The sequence below is a fragment of the Aythya ferina genome, assembly GCF_964211825.1.
Source record: "Aythya ferina genome assembly, chromosome: 2".
In the NCBI taxonomy this organism is placed as follows: Eukaryota; Metazoa; Chordata; class Aves; order Anseriformes; family Anatidae; genus Aythya; species Aythya ferina.
This window is the reverse complement of record NC_140297.1, coordinates 16,358,408-16,372,978: the sequence shown is the minus strand read 5'-3', so window position 1 is coordinate 16,372,978 and position 14,571 is coordinate 16,358,408. Positions and strand designations below refer to the sequence as shown.

General features: G+C 40.5%; 1 long non-coding RNA gene across 1 annotated transcript; it reads left to right on the top strand.

Annotated features, from left to right (window-relative positions):
• The first annotated feature begins 375 nt into the window (after positions 1–375).
• On the top strand, positions 376–13,843 carry LOC311432756. Its single transcript, XR_014690293.1, has 3 exons — positions 376–521; positions 3,791–4,053; positions 13,018–13,843. It is a non-coding gene; the product is annotated as an uncharacterized lncRNA (long non-coding RNA).
• The last annotated feature ends 728 nt before the right edge of the window (positions 13,844–14,571 follow it).

Below are 14,571 nucleotides of genomic sequence, written 5' to 3'. Positions count from 1 at the left end.
AAGATGTAATAGTTTCTGCTGCAGCCAGCCCATGCTCACAAGGGCACATCCATAAGCAGAAGTGCCCCCATTACACTGATGCTGCCGAGAAGTAGGTGTTTCTGGCTTTGTGGGGGTCCTCAGACACCACCCTCTAAAAGCAATCAAAAGGTTGGACATTATTGTTGTGGAACTTGAGAGAAGGACTGAGAACATCAGAAGGGGAAAAGTTTTTCCTTCTATCTCCAGGTGTATACTGGCTGAAAGAGCTAAGTAGGAAAAGCACAGGAGTATGGCTGATGTGTTTGAAGACAGGTGCAAACTATGAAGGAGCAAACGAGCTAATGGCTACAGTGAAAACATTTAAAACCTCATTTAACCTGACTATTTTTCTCTTATCAAAGACATGGAGAAATTCCAGAAGCAACTCACTGAAGAAAATTACCCCATCCAGAAGAAATACCCTAGGATTTGACAAGTATCATCAGATGAGGACATTTCTAGACACTGTTTTGGGGGTAGACATTAACTACCTGAAATGAGTAAGTTGTTATTATTATATTTTTTATACTTCCCATTACCTCCTTGGACCAGGATCAAAAATGCCAGAATATCACAAGAAAAGCTGGTCTTGCAGGGTTTTTGGCCAGTGCTTCAAGTCAGAGAGCTGGGAATTTTTGTGAGTGAAAGTTTCACTCATTCCTCATCTGTTGAGTTATGGGGATATATGTGAATGCCAAATAAACATTAACCTTCAGGTACTTGACCAAGCTCCAACTCTGAAAAGTATGAAGACTACCTAAACCTTCTTCTGAGCATTCATTTTCTTTTAGTGGGGGGAGCATGCAAAGAAAAGATGCGTGGCCCCCCAAATGTATGCAACTGACACTAGTTTCAAGCCTCAAACTCTTTTACAATGCCTTTTGAAGAACGCTTAAAATAAGTCTCCAGTGCATCTGGATAGGTTAGAAACCAGGACAGTTCAAAACATTCCTTCCTGTTCTGTTTCTAATAAGCTGTACTTTGGAATAACAATTAATTCAGCGCCGTGATTAGGTAATCTATGGAATCAGTGTATCATTGCATTTTTCTTTGAACCATGACTGCAGGGAAACAAACCTTCATGGGCCAGGCCATAAGCCAGCTACCTGGCTTTAGGAAGAAACGTGCCTTGGGCTGGCTAACCTTAAAGCCCATACTTACACGGTTGCTTGCACACTTTTCTGAAACATCTGGTATTAACCACTGTCAGAGGAGAAACGAAATACTGTGGGTCATTAATCAAATGTGGAAAGCACAATGTGATTAAGGTGCAAATGTTTCTTGTGCTAGGTCAGTTTTGTGACTACATTTTAAAAACTGAAAGACTCTCTCAAGTTCTGCAAAGCTCCTTCCCTTTTTCCACAGAGATGCAGGCAAGGCCAAACAGATCCTGCCAGAGCTGTGTGCTCCCCGTGCCAGCAAAGCCCTCTTCTCTTCCCCCATCTGTGGTTCTCTGTCCACCTTGTTCCTCAGGTCTATCTTAGCTGTGGTAGCCAGCAGAATGAGAGCAAGGAGCCGACTTCTGAGAACAAGTCTAGAAACTAAAATCTTCTGCTTCCTCTTCTTGGTTCTGACTTGATTTGCCATGTAATCTTGGGAAGCCCTTTAGGGAGAGATCCTCATTGTATTAGGGTGTTAGGAGTGGGACAGCATTTCTGTTCAGCCTTCTTAGACCAGTTTATAGCCTCCATGTGACCGTGTTTTAATATTTGAAAAAATAAGTTAACATAACAGGAATTTTACAGGGATTCAGAACCAAGGCCTGGTTATTTACACAACAAACACATGCCGGAGGTAAAGCAGAGAAGGGAAGCCTCTTGCCCAGGCACACACAATGTGGCTGTGGCAGAGAGATGGGAGTAAGCCTGATCTTCTGAAGTCAAAGTTAGTCCACAGCCTTACTTCCAGACTCCCAGAAAGTGTCTGCAAGTTAATGAACCAGCGAGCTGTTTGTGCATTCCTGTCGTCTTAGCTCTTGATCTCGATACTTTTCTGCTGTGTTAAAACAGCTTGACAGCTTGACAGACCCAGTCTTGAAGCTGGAAACCAAATGAAGTCAGTGGTTGTGAGCATTAGACAAATCTTACATTGCTCCCCTGTCACGACACAAAAAGGGAGCTGCCACTCTCCGCTCGGGCCGCGCTGCCGTGCACATGGGTACAAATGACCAGTGCCAGCGTACAAGGGTAAATGCCACCTAACGTGGCTTTGTCCACAAGGTGCAGACTTGAGATAGCTGCCTCGCAGAGGGATACAGGCGCCGCTACTGACAAAATAGACGTGCGTGTCCTGACAAAAGGATTGGTTTGTCTAAAAGCTGATGCCAGACTGCTTAATTGCCTTGGAGGCAAGGCTCTAAAAATCAGCAGAAATTCAAGCCATACCTGGATTAATAATGCAAATACGAAGGAATCACAACCCCCCTTTGGGGTTTAAAGCTCTCTGAAGCAGCAGTCTGGACTGAGTACGGACTTGCTGAAGTACTGGAGAGTAAATCCCAGGACAGCTCTTGCATGCTATGGCAGAATCCTAAAAAAAAAAACCTCTGCCTAAGGGCAGATCAAGAGTGAGGTTGTGTTAGGAAGTTCCTGGAGGATGGCTTTCACCCAGCTGTACCAGGAGGGGAGTATGGAGCTGTCCCTGTGGCACTTCTCAGCTCTGTGCCCAGCTTAGTGAGGAAAACCTTGGGCTAGGACCCCCATGCTTTCCTACAGGAGATCTCCCTTGCTGATTTAGGAAAGAAAAATATGAACTGTTATTCCACCCTTGGCAAAAAGGAGAAACTCCAGTATCAGGGCTGAGTAAGCTTCTGCCGCGCTTGTAGTCTACAGGCTTGCTTTTTGTTATGGTTCAGCTGCAGCCAATGCACACCTGAGACTCTCAATTATTGTAATTAATATTATGGCAATGCCCCAAGCAGAAATTAGGTCCCCACTGAATGGTTTGCTGCCCTAATGCATACAAAGATGCAGTTCCTGGCCTTAATGGCTTGCAAGTTAAAAGGAGGAACAATGGTCATGTTTGTGGGATATAATAGCAGGGACAAATCGAGGGAGGGGGTGATGAGAGATGCATGGCTTGTTAGCTCCATTTCTTTCTGACTCGTTTACTTTAATTATATTACATAAACCTGCATTCAGGGGACGTCAGGGGGAAAATATTGCTGAAACAGGAGACAGGAGGGAATATTGGAATAGGAGGAAAGATGGGGGCAATTATGGCCTGTGGTGCACTCAGGACTCTGAACGAGATGTGGAGAGAGGGAATACAAAAGAGCAAAAAGCGAGCAAGACGAAAAGCTGAGCTCACTCATTCAACAGCAACAGGGCAGGAAACTGATGGCTTCTCTTTCTTCTGCTAGGAACTCGTTTCCTAAAAAAAAAAAAAAAATGCTGGGTACCAGCCTTTTTGATTTCCTTCTTCACACAGAAGGGACCTGTTCTGGCTCTTTTACTAGCCTGGGAAAAGGACTGGCCAGGGAACCGTGCAGCTTGCCTCCCCTGAGCAGCTCCCACAGAGCCCTGAGCCAGACTAACCTGGAGAATGCTGTCAGAGCTGGTACAGGCGATTTTGGTGAAGACCATTGCAGATTACCTCTGGGCAGAGCAGCCAGGCCTTCTTCTAACCCAAATGCCAAGCCAGCCTGAATAAGCCCAAATCTTTCCAAAAGGAAGAGAAGAGAACCAGAGCACCAAAATAATAATAAAATAATAATAATAATAATAAATCTTTCTACCCAGTTCATTAACAGCCCATCTTTGTTTTCCAGGACCCAAAGCTCCTGCTGTCTCAAAGCCACAAGTGCTGCAGGCTCTTTTCTTCCATGACCAACACTTTGCTCCACTTCCTGATGCTTTAAACGTACTGGGGAATGCGGGCATGGTGCTAACATCGCAACTGCTGTTCATGTACAGGCTCACTGCCCAGTCAAGACATACCTATCCTTCTCCAGGGACAACAATCCACTGCAAACCATCTTCAGAGAAGTATTCTTTTCATCTGCTTCTTTTTTCACCCTCCTAGGATTTCAAGGTATCCTTTCATCCTGAACAGGTGGCAAGCATCACTTGTTATTTTGCTCTGTACATCACTTTTACATAGTGAAGTTCATTTCCATGAGTCCATATGGTTTCCTAGCTACAGTTCCCTTTGTTAAGTGGCTATGAGACAGTTCCAGCTTCTTCCCAGAATACGGCTCAGCTGAGTGTCTGATGCTCCAGCTCAGAGTTTGAGTTTTGAAACCGTTTAGCAGTATCCCTTTTTGAGATCCACTTGGTGGCTCTCACCACGATGAATAGTGCTTTACAAGGCTTAGTGTCAAACCACACAAAAGCACGCAAATAGCTTCCTAGTTTTATCGGGATTTTATTGACAAATGGTTTCCAGAACTTATTTCTGACCCTCGTCTTATAGCAAACAATGGTGCCTCCTTAAGCCAAAGTTTACCCTACACTAAGTATTGCCTGTAGCTACAAATCTAAAATAGGCAGATAAAAAAATAGAAATGAGCTAATTTGCCAGTGTTTCTGTATTTAAACTTTCCTCTCCTTTGAAGTAAATCCACAGGTATTTCATGATGCTGGCTTCCAGAGAACACAAGTATTTCCCCAGATAATTACCCTTTGGAAACTTCTGCACTAACTCCTTTTTAAAACAAAACAGGCAGAGTGGCAAGACTATCAAGAGAAAGAAAGATCAGAAATGTTACAAGCTCAACAGCAAGGAACTAACAAAATCATGCAGGGCAAGAATTGAGGCTCCCAAATAAACCACTCACCAGAGCAGTAGCTGCTTTGTCTTTGTGGGTCAAGTAAATCTGAAATGTTTGGGTTATAATGGACATCATGCACCTCAACAGCTCGATGCATACCTTGTAGGGTAGATACTAAGTTTGCTGCACACACACCGGAGCAGGAGAAAAGATCTGCCTTTGCACAGGGCACACAGGAAAATATTCTGGACACTGACAGCCCAGCTAGCTATGTGCATTTGCCTATATAGTGGGGTCTAAAATAGAATAATAATTATTATTGTAATTTCTCTACCATATTAACTTATAATACTATTTATCTTAATCATTTATGTTATAAATTGGTTTTGCCTTCTGGGCATAGGTTCGGGAGTCCCAGAGAAATGTGTAAAATTCTCAAGGTCTGCTTAGATAAGCAAGAGAGAATTACATAGCTGAGGAAATGTGGTCAGAAGCCAGGTTGGTTAAGGGATTGGTGACTTCCTCCTTGTGCCCACTGCCCCAGCAGTGACACTAGGCCTAACTGGAAGGGAAAGGACTCTTTCCCACTGTTCACTGAATGGGCAGGAGTGCCGTGACACGACAAATCGACTTTCACTTCCTTCAACAAAGAAGTCAAATCCCACTACGCATAAAAACAACCCCGTACCTGGCAGGGGTACTCTTCTCCCCTGCAGCTGGTGTTGCAGTTGGTGGTGGTGTTGCTTACAAAGATGAGATAAAAATACATCAGCCTTGCTGCAGGAAGCGCATTGGCACTGGCTCAGCTTCAGACCGTGGCTGGAGCTCACAGGGTCAGGGCAAGTCATTCAGCTCTCCCTCCCAGGAGAAAAACAGCAACCAGGAGGCAGCCAAGACCATCAGTCATCCCACAGGAGTGAGCACCCAGCCCTGGACTCTCCCAGAGGTGGGATTAAATTTCTCCCTGCTGCAGGGAGCGGGTAAAGGGTCCTGAGATGAACTCTCCAGCTTGCTCCTCGCTTCAGCTCATTAACTTACTTCATTCTGCATTCGATGCTCAATCTGGCGCTTGCACGTGCAAGAGAAAGTGATGGATAAGCCTGGAGCACAGGACCAGTTTCCTCTATGGTATTTAAAACAGATCCCATGAACATGGAAGTAGGACTGGGTTCCTTGGATGTTCTCCAATTTGAATGTGAAGTTAAGGGAAGAGTAACCTGCTGGTCTACATTGGTGCTGTTCTCCTTAAGTCAAGGAAGAACCTGGTATTTTAATTCCAGTCATGTCTTCCAGCCTCTTAACCTTCTTAGTGGCCCTTTACTAACATGTGTCATAATTTTCATGCCCTGTGGTCATGCCCCATCCTTGGGAGTGTTCAAGATCAGGTTGGATGGAACCTTAAACAACCTGATCTGGTGGAAAATGTCCATGCCCAGGACAATAGGGTTGGAACTAGATGATCTCTAAAGGTCCCTTCCAACCCAAACCACTCTAAGGTTCCATATTTTATGTTAACTCTGAATATTTTCCGACAAAAAGAGGTCCACAGCCTTAATTTTGATCACACTGTTGTACCCTGGCACAGCTCCAGAAATGTATGTGTAATTTGTAACCCTACATGCATACTGATTACTGATTCTGGATTTAAAACTGAGATAAGAAATACACTTTCTTTCCACCCTTAAATAGGGATTTAGAAACTTGTTTGTGCTACCTGCCTTGGCTGGTATCTGGTTGGAATGTGAGTCTTATGTCTCTCGAGACAATGTCTGCTTTTGATATGGTTGCTAAATTCAGTTCTTTTCCTTGTTAAATTTGGCTACCTCAATGGAGCAATCCACCCTCCCACAGACCAGAAAGGCTGGTTACATTTTTCAGGCAGTTCTCTTTTGGGATGATCTGGTTACAGCAAATGTATCAGCAATTATACAAATAAAAATATACTTCAAGGGCCTGGGATTTTTTAAGGCAGCAATCCTAATTCTAATTCAGTTATAGAGAAGACGGAGGCACTTCCTAGAGGTCAACAGCAAAAGAGTCAACAGAGATGAACTGCAAGAAGGAAATGCCAAATAGGAAAAAATAATAATAATAAAATCCTCATTACAAGGGTGGCCAAACACCAGAAAAGATGTCCAAAGATAAGTTGTCCAAGTCTCTTGAGGCAGAGATTCAAAACTCAACCAGACAAAGCCCTGAGCAACCCGTTCTAATATTGAACTAGTCTTGTTCTGAGCAGAGGATTAGGTTAGATGACCTCCAGAAATCCTTTCTAACCTAAATTATGCTTTGTTGTTATAAAAAAAACGTATAACTCATTGTCAAACCAAACTCAAGGTGACAGGCATACCACAACTTGCATGAGGAAAAATACTATAATAATTTTCATTATTTCAAGTACTTTTGCCAATATAGGCTATGTATTTCATAATTATTGTAAAGTTATTTTGTCTTCACTGGTTGTGAGTTTCTGGAATGCTGTGACTGCCTATGCCTGAGGCTCCTGAAATCCAGCAGCTTTCCAGCAAAGCCAAGACTTTTGCTAAGTTCTTCCCACCAAATATCAGAATAATTTATCAGCTCTGTCTCACACCAGTTACAGAAGATGCTCCCAAAGGATATCTTCATGGTTTGTCTTTCATTGTGGGATACCTAAATCCCTATCTAATCAATCTCAGAAGCTGCAAGGCTGGCAATTCACTGTGCTGCTTTTGTTCAGCCTTCCAGTGATATGTCTGGTGAGGAGAACATTTCGCTTGCATACACCCAGGAATGGTGACCGCCTCCATGAAGGAAACCTGGAGAATAATAGCCACATTCTCTTGATTAGCAGAGTAAAGAGTAACTCTGTAACATACCCTGCAGCTATGATAAAAGAGATATAACTGGAGATGAAATAATAGGACTCAAATTCTGTGGAGAAGTAAAGACGCTACGATCATTTTTCTCTCTCTCTGGGGCATGCTTCAGAAGTGGGGCTGGACCAAATATGTGGAATAATTCAGGCTTGGACTGACAAGTAATCACAAATTTAAGAGTTCAATATGTGAAGTAATTTCAAACCTACTCCAAAAAAAGACAGGTTTGGGAGGGGTTTCTTTTTTGGAAAATATTTATCTGCAGCCAAGTCTAAGTCACGCATTATGTCTAACTCGATAGCTACCATAGCTATAGTCAGGGCAGAGGAACAGGCATGTCTGGAGGTCAGTTTGCTTCCTTCAAGGACATGCATTTAAGACTGTGATGCTTATACCTGGGTCAGATGAATACCACCCCAAGGCTTCTGTTTCATAATGTTGAAAATTAAATATTTACCTTTGGAAATTAGAAAAAAATGTTAAAAAATAATAAAATAAATGAGGGCCGTTACTTTCAAGTAGAAAGTAATTTTGATTAATAATTACAAAGTTGCGAAATTAAACATTTTGCTTTATTTCAGGAAAAAAAAAAAAAAAAGGGAACTTCAAACTTTTTTTCCATTCTTTTTTGGTCCGAAAAAAATATAACTCATTGATTTCCATTCTACAGGTCCAGTACCACGTACATTGTAGTAGGGTGGAGTCAGTATTTGTGATGCAAAAAAAAAAAAGCTTTTTAAGTAAGAAACATGGTTGTTAATAAGCTGCAGAATGTGATTTTTAAATTATTATTTTCTTGCTTTATTTATCAAATTAGTGAGCGTTTCCCTCAAAAGCCTGTGATTGCAAATATTTCACACATTTTAAGAAAGCGATTATCCTCTTGAAACAGAATATGTGACAGTTTGGTATTTTTTTTCACTGATTTATGATCCTATTTAATATTTAAGAGTCATCCAGTCAGGGAAAACAGTATGTGAAAGTACAAACACACGACATGGATAAATATGCTGAAATGCTCAAAGGAAGCTCTTTCTAACAGCCAAAGGACTGAATGTTATTTTTGCAAGATATTCCACAAAGAAAGAACTGAAAAAGCAAAACCAAACACGTTAAAGTCTCAATTCAGAATTTTCCCCTCTCCAAAAAAATAATGCTAAATCCACAACAAACAGTTCAGCCAGCTCGAAACTCAGCTGGGGTCTGATCCAGCCATTATTTTGGTGCTTGAAATCAAAAGGGATTTGATGGGAATGAAAGATAGATTATTTTCTTCACGTTTTTAATTGGGTGACTTCTTCCCTTAAAGGGTTCCTAATTTTTCACACATGTCTCCAAATATCCTCTGCCAATACTAAATTCTGCTCAGATGGATTTTCTGTTAGAGAAAAATTTGGCAGTTACGACTCTTTGGCTGCAATCCAGTAAATGCAAGTAGGAGGAGCCTTCAAGTTGAAATGTTTTGTGTAGATAGCATGTTACTTCTTTGTGCATCCAGATTTACACATTCTTGGAATAAATAAAGTCATGAACTTTTGTTTAGTTCCTTTTGACATTTAAAAAAAAATAAAAGAAAGAAAAAAGAAAGGAAAAAAAAAAAAAAAAAGAAGGAAAAAAAGAACAAGAGAAGTATCAGTAACACAGAATCTTCTTCCAAATCATTAACAATTCTTTCTCTGGTCTTCAGTCTACCAGAAGTTAACCGTCTTTCTCTCTTTGTCCATGTTGTTAGCGTATACAATCTGATGCAGGCATTTTTAGAAATTAAAAGTGATTCAGTCAGATGGCTTGAGTTATCCATAGTCTTCTTAGGAAGGATCAATCTTATTAAGCAGGTGAATGCCTTAAGATATTACGTCCTCTTTAGATATTCCCTCTTTTAATCTTCTGAAAAGGGATTTGAAAGAAAGAGATACCATTTGTTAAATTTACTTAAAAAAAAAAAAAAAAAAAAAAAGGCTTTGGGTGAATAAATTACAGACACTCAAATCAGAAGGAAAATTGAGATTTCCAAGTTTGTAGATGAATATTTAAGTATGCCAATAACGAGCAGTTGAAATAGTACAGCTGAGCACAGTAATGCAGCTTTAAAAGGTCCCAAGTGCTGACATTCAGATTCCATGATTTTGAGTTATTTTTGCTACAGATTTAAACAAAACCTATCTTCTTATTCCAGTTTGCTGAAAAAAAAATAAAGACTTGAAGAATGGGTTGTACCTTGCCACTGATGCCTCTTTTGTACGACATTAGAGGGATGATAGAGGCTTAGGGCTAGAAAGCTCCCATATATAATTTCTGTTAGAGGGACAACAGCTTGTATGCTTGAGTTATTGATGACATGCTCATTATAAAAATCTACCGAAATTATTTCTTCTCTCTCTCTCTCTTTTTTTTTTTTTTTTTTCTCCTTGCAAGTTTGGGTTTATTGGGTAGTTACTAAGATTAGCAAACATTCCCCAATCTAAAGGGTAATTCGCAGGAAGTTCTGGCATTTTTAAATATATCCAAGTTTACAGGGGAAAAAGTCATATAATTTGTAAATTCCCATAAAAAATAGTAAAAAAAGTCATGTCAATAGAAATACGGCATTTTGTTAAAATAATAGTGAAAAAAACAAAGGCTTTTTTTTTTATTTATTTTAATAAGAGCTTTTCTGAAAGAGGAGTAATAGATGAGAAACATTCCACTCCAAAAGCTCTGCAATGTGCTTTAACCAAATTTCCTTTTACATAACCATGAATATTTCCAATACGAATATCCACCTTGACTTACTCCCACTGATGAATGAGCAGTTTCAAAATGGAAAACATTTATTTACAAAATGTTTGCCTGCTCCTTTGTGCCACCTTGGCAGAGTAAAAAGGGCCATACAAGAATAGAAGAACTTCAGTCTTCCCCCAGTTTTCACAACTGCTCATTTTTACTTGGGATCAAGTGTTAATAAAGGAGCAGGAGATAAGACAACAAGGAATGTCTGAGGAACAAACTTACACAGTCCTTGTCCCCATCCATAAGACATTCAGCTACATACTTTCTCTATTCTTTGGCACTATTTCCACTGGGAAAAAATAACTCGGTAAATCTGCAGAAGCACCCTTGTTGTGGTAGTGAGGTCCCTCCTTGGTTATCTGAGCTTTCCCTGCTCGTGTTTTTGCATCGATGACCTGCACGCACACAGCACTGTGAACCCCACCCATTCACAGATGACAGCATTGTCCAAGGGAAGCGTTATTATTCACTGCTTTCCTTAGTGCTTGTAGTGTAAAATACAATATTTTAGGGTTCTTCCATGGCTTGGTTTAACACAAAATAATTATACTCACATCAGGTTGGTAGGGTTTTTTGCATTAGTGAGAGTGATTAAGAAGAATATAGGAAATTGGACCTGGGTGTAAAGATAGCTGATAATTATGCTTGGTAGTAAAAACCAGAGAAGCACAGGATTTCATTACATAGACCTGTACAGCACATTTCATATTCCTTGACTCGTGACGCCTTTGTTACAGGTACTGGCTTTTTTTTTTTTTTTATTGGTTTTGGACAGGCTCCAGAGTCATGGGTTTACAGATTATTTGAACGCACTGAGATATTTTAATTGGCTAAAATGCAAACATTTTACATTTAGTGAAGGATAACTTTGGAGCCTGACTTTCCACTGCCTTGTACTGTACGTAGCCATTACTTTACAGTAGGAGAAAGGTCTCAAAGTGCAGTTTGGCAGCCCACTGCTCATGGCCTTTCCATGACATTAATCCCACAGAGCTTTGAGAAATGTTCTCTAGTGTGACTGGTCCTGCTCTAGCTCTTCCCTACTGTCCCAGCACGATGATGGTGCTCGTAGTTAATGCAGCTGGGCTGCAGGGCTTTCCCCAAGCATTAGGTGCACCTGTGGTCATCTCCAAATTCAGTAACCAGTCTTTGCAACCTGTTAGTGAAAAGATATCTGTTGCCAGATTATGCTGGATTACAGATTTTTTTTCCCTTTTATTTTTTTTTCTTTTTTTTTTTTCTTTTTTTTTTTTTTCCGCTGCTATTATTGTACTTGCTAGGCCTCCAAATATCTGGCAAAAAGAAGCAAAAATACAGCTTAAAGTACCAACATTACTTTTTGCCACAAACCTGTTTCAATCACAGCTTGTCCTGGACTTTGAGCTCACTTTTCAGCATATATAAAGCCTAAATTTGGCAAATCATTTCAGTATATGTTTAACTTAAAATCTTCAAGTATTACCATTGTATACTGTGAAGAGTTCCTAGCTACTTCACTGCTGTGTTTAAATGGGGCTTAATGAAACAAGTAAATAAGATAGAAGTCAGGAAAGAACGTGTCCTTGATTTGAGGTGCTTTCACTATTGGTTTGGAGAATGCATTTCAACACTAAATAATTTCTGATCTTTGCAAAGTATTATGGAAATTGCTCCTTGATGCAGTGTCACAGATGGGATTGTTATGCTTACCCATTGCTTTTCGTGTGACACGAATCCCTGATAACAATATCACGGGGGCTTGGGGGAACGTGTGTATGAAATTGTGTCGACATCACAAATGAACTTGCAAGCTTTTCCTTTCAATTTATTTATTTATTTATTTATTTTAATTTGTGCTTTACTGCTTACAGCATAGTGGCAATGTTCTGGATCACTTCAAAAATGTATGCAGTAGATCTCACGCAAATTGTTTATTGAGTTTTCAACCGAGTGTCACCCTCACCACCATTTTTTTGCATATGGGAGTTGTAGGTGATGCCACATGCTGTGTTTTCTATTGCATGTCACTGGGTCACATTGCAGACAAACAGTGAATAATTAAGAGCACAACAAAATCAGTTTATACCAAAGACAGCATTTCTGTTGTACAACACACTGAGACTGGTCATGCTTTTCACGTGAAAGTTCACAATACAATCATGCAAGGAGTAACTGCTAGGTCGCCAAACTACTCACTGCATCACTTGGTAGTAAACAAGTATTTGCTTCATAAAATGTGTCTTTCCATTAAATTTCTGCCTTTAAACTTTTATTTCGCCAAGAGGTTGGGGTGTTTCATTAGGAGACAAAACATCTCTGTTTAGTCTTTTTGTTCCTTCTTGAATTCAGTTTGCTGAAAAAGCTCTGAGTTGTACAGAGTGTTACTTGTTTAAATTAGGGCTTTCCTATTCAAATAACCTTATTCTATTTCCCTGAAAAGTTGCTTTAGGCAAGCCAAAATGGGATCTTTATTTCACACAGATGAGATGTAAGGTTTCATATAGCTCTTCTGACTACAAACATGGCAAGCAAGACTGCAAATATTTTCATTCTTACAGACAGAAGTCACCCTAAGCTCCAGCTTTGCCTTCTAAACTCTAATATCCTCTGATGCAGACTGTTTGTAAGAAATATCTACACTTGACTGATTTCTTTTTTTTTTTTTTTTTTTTCCCCTAGCCTCTCTATCTGTTGATAACACATCTGTGACAGAGGCAATATACATAATGAATGAGCTATTAAATTGCAGGATCCTACTGAAAGACTGCAAGAAACTCAGACTTTTCCAGAGTGCTAACATGATTCATACTATATGTTTGCATGATATTGGCAGCTGTAAGACTTGGGATTATTTTAAAAGGTTGTGTTCTCACATATATTTAAGTATTTGTCATTGTGGGTCTTCATGGGAAGTCTGTGTTTAAGTTGTACAAGAATGCTGAAGAGAAATGATTATTGGTAGCAGATCATTTGGGACCATCCACTTCTACCTCTTGGCTTCAGAACTCAACAAATCCAGCTCCAGCTGAAGAGACCAAGACACAGCTTCATGCAGAGAGCATTACTGGATCTCTGAGCAGTGATCACAGCTGACCCAAGGGGCCACATGGGTCACGGTCACTTGGGTGCAGCCCAGTATTGTCAGTGGAACTTCTGGAACTGGAAGATCACCATTCATTTCCTTTTAGACTCTACAGACAGCCCAGATTCGACGCCAGTAACTCATGCAATTGCTATGAACAGCAAAATGGGATTGTTAGTATGAGGTGATGTTTCTTGTCACTATGGAATTTGCCATGAGATAGTTAGATGGCACTGGAAGCCAAAGAAGAATGGAGTTGAAAATCCCAAATATTATCCTAAAAGCACTATTTATTTTAATAACTATGAGCTCCATGTGAGGACCATTACACCAAATAAAGTGAAGAAAACTGCGTGGCAGACAGGCCCATTGCCTGTGCTGAAATCCAGATGGCAATGCCAGGCAGTTTCTGACGGATATTTACCTAGGCTCCTTTCAACATTTTCTTGATGTTCTTCAGATGCTGTCGGTAGCTGAAAGCTTTATTCAGTGTGCCTCCAAAATTCCTGCGCTCCAACATTCCACTGAGCTCAGCGGTTGGGATGCCAGCAGAGCTGACCACCTACAACCAAGCCTTGCAGAATGGTATGAACGGATTCCAAACAAAAATTGGTTATTTCCAAGCAGCCCTGTCTCACCATAGAGAGACGTGGAAACAAGTAAATAAAAAGTCAGTCGTTTCGAGCCCAAGAAATGCCCGTTAGAAGGCTGTGAGCATGTACAGAATAGAAAATAACCGTGGGCCCAGCATGTTAAAGTATCAGATGTCCAGAGCATAAATTATATAGTTAATCTGACTTCTCACAGTAAGTGGGTTTACTCTGCGCTGCGCAGCTCATCTGGGCAGCATATGCTGGGAAGGCCCACCTCTGTGGAAGTGCTGTGGAAATACTTTGTGGAGCCGAGCTGCAGTGCACGGTGATGTGCCGAGGATTTCTAGATACCCAGCAGCTCAGGCAGGGTCGCTATTTTGGTCAGGCTGTACCAGACAATTGCCAGTACTCTCAAATCCTGCCTCGACAAAATTACCAAGAACAACAACAATAAAACAAATAAATAAATAAAGGACACATCTGGTGAAAGCCAGATGTATGGTAGGTAAGAAGAAAAAAAAAAAAATCAATTCCTGTGTATTACACGTTTGTTATTGA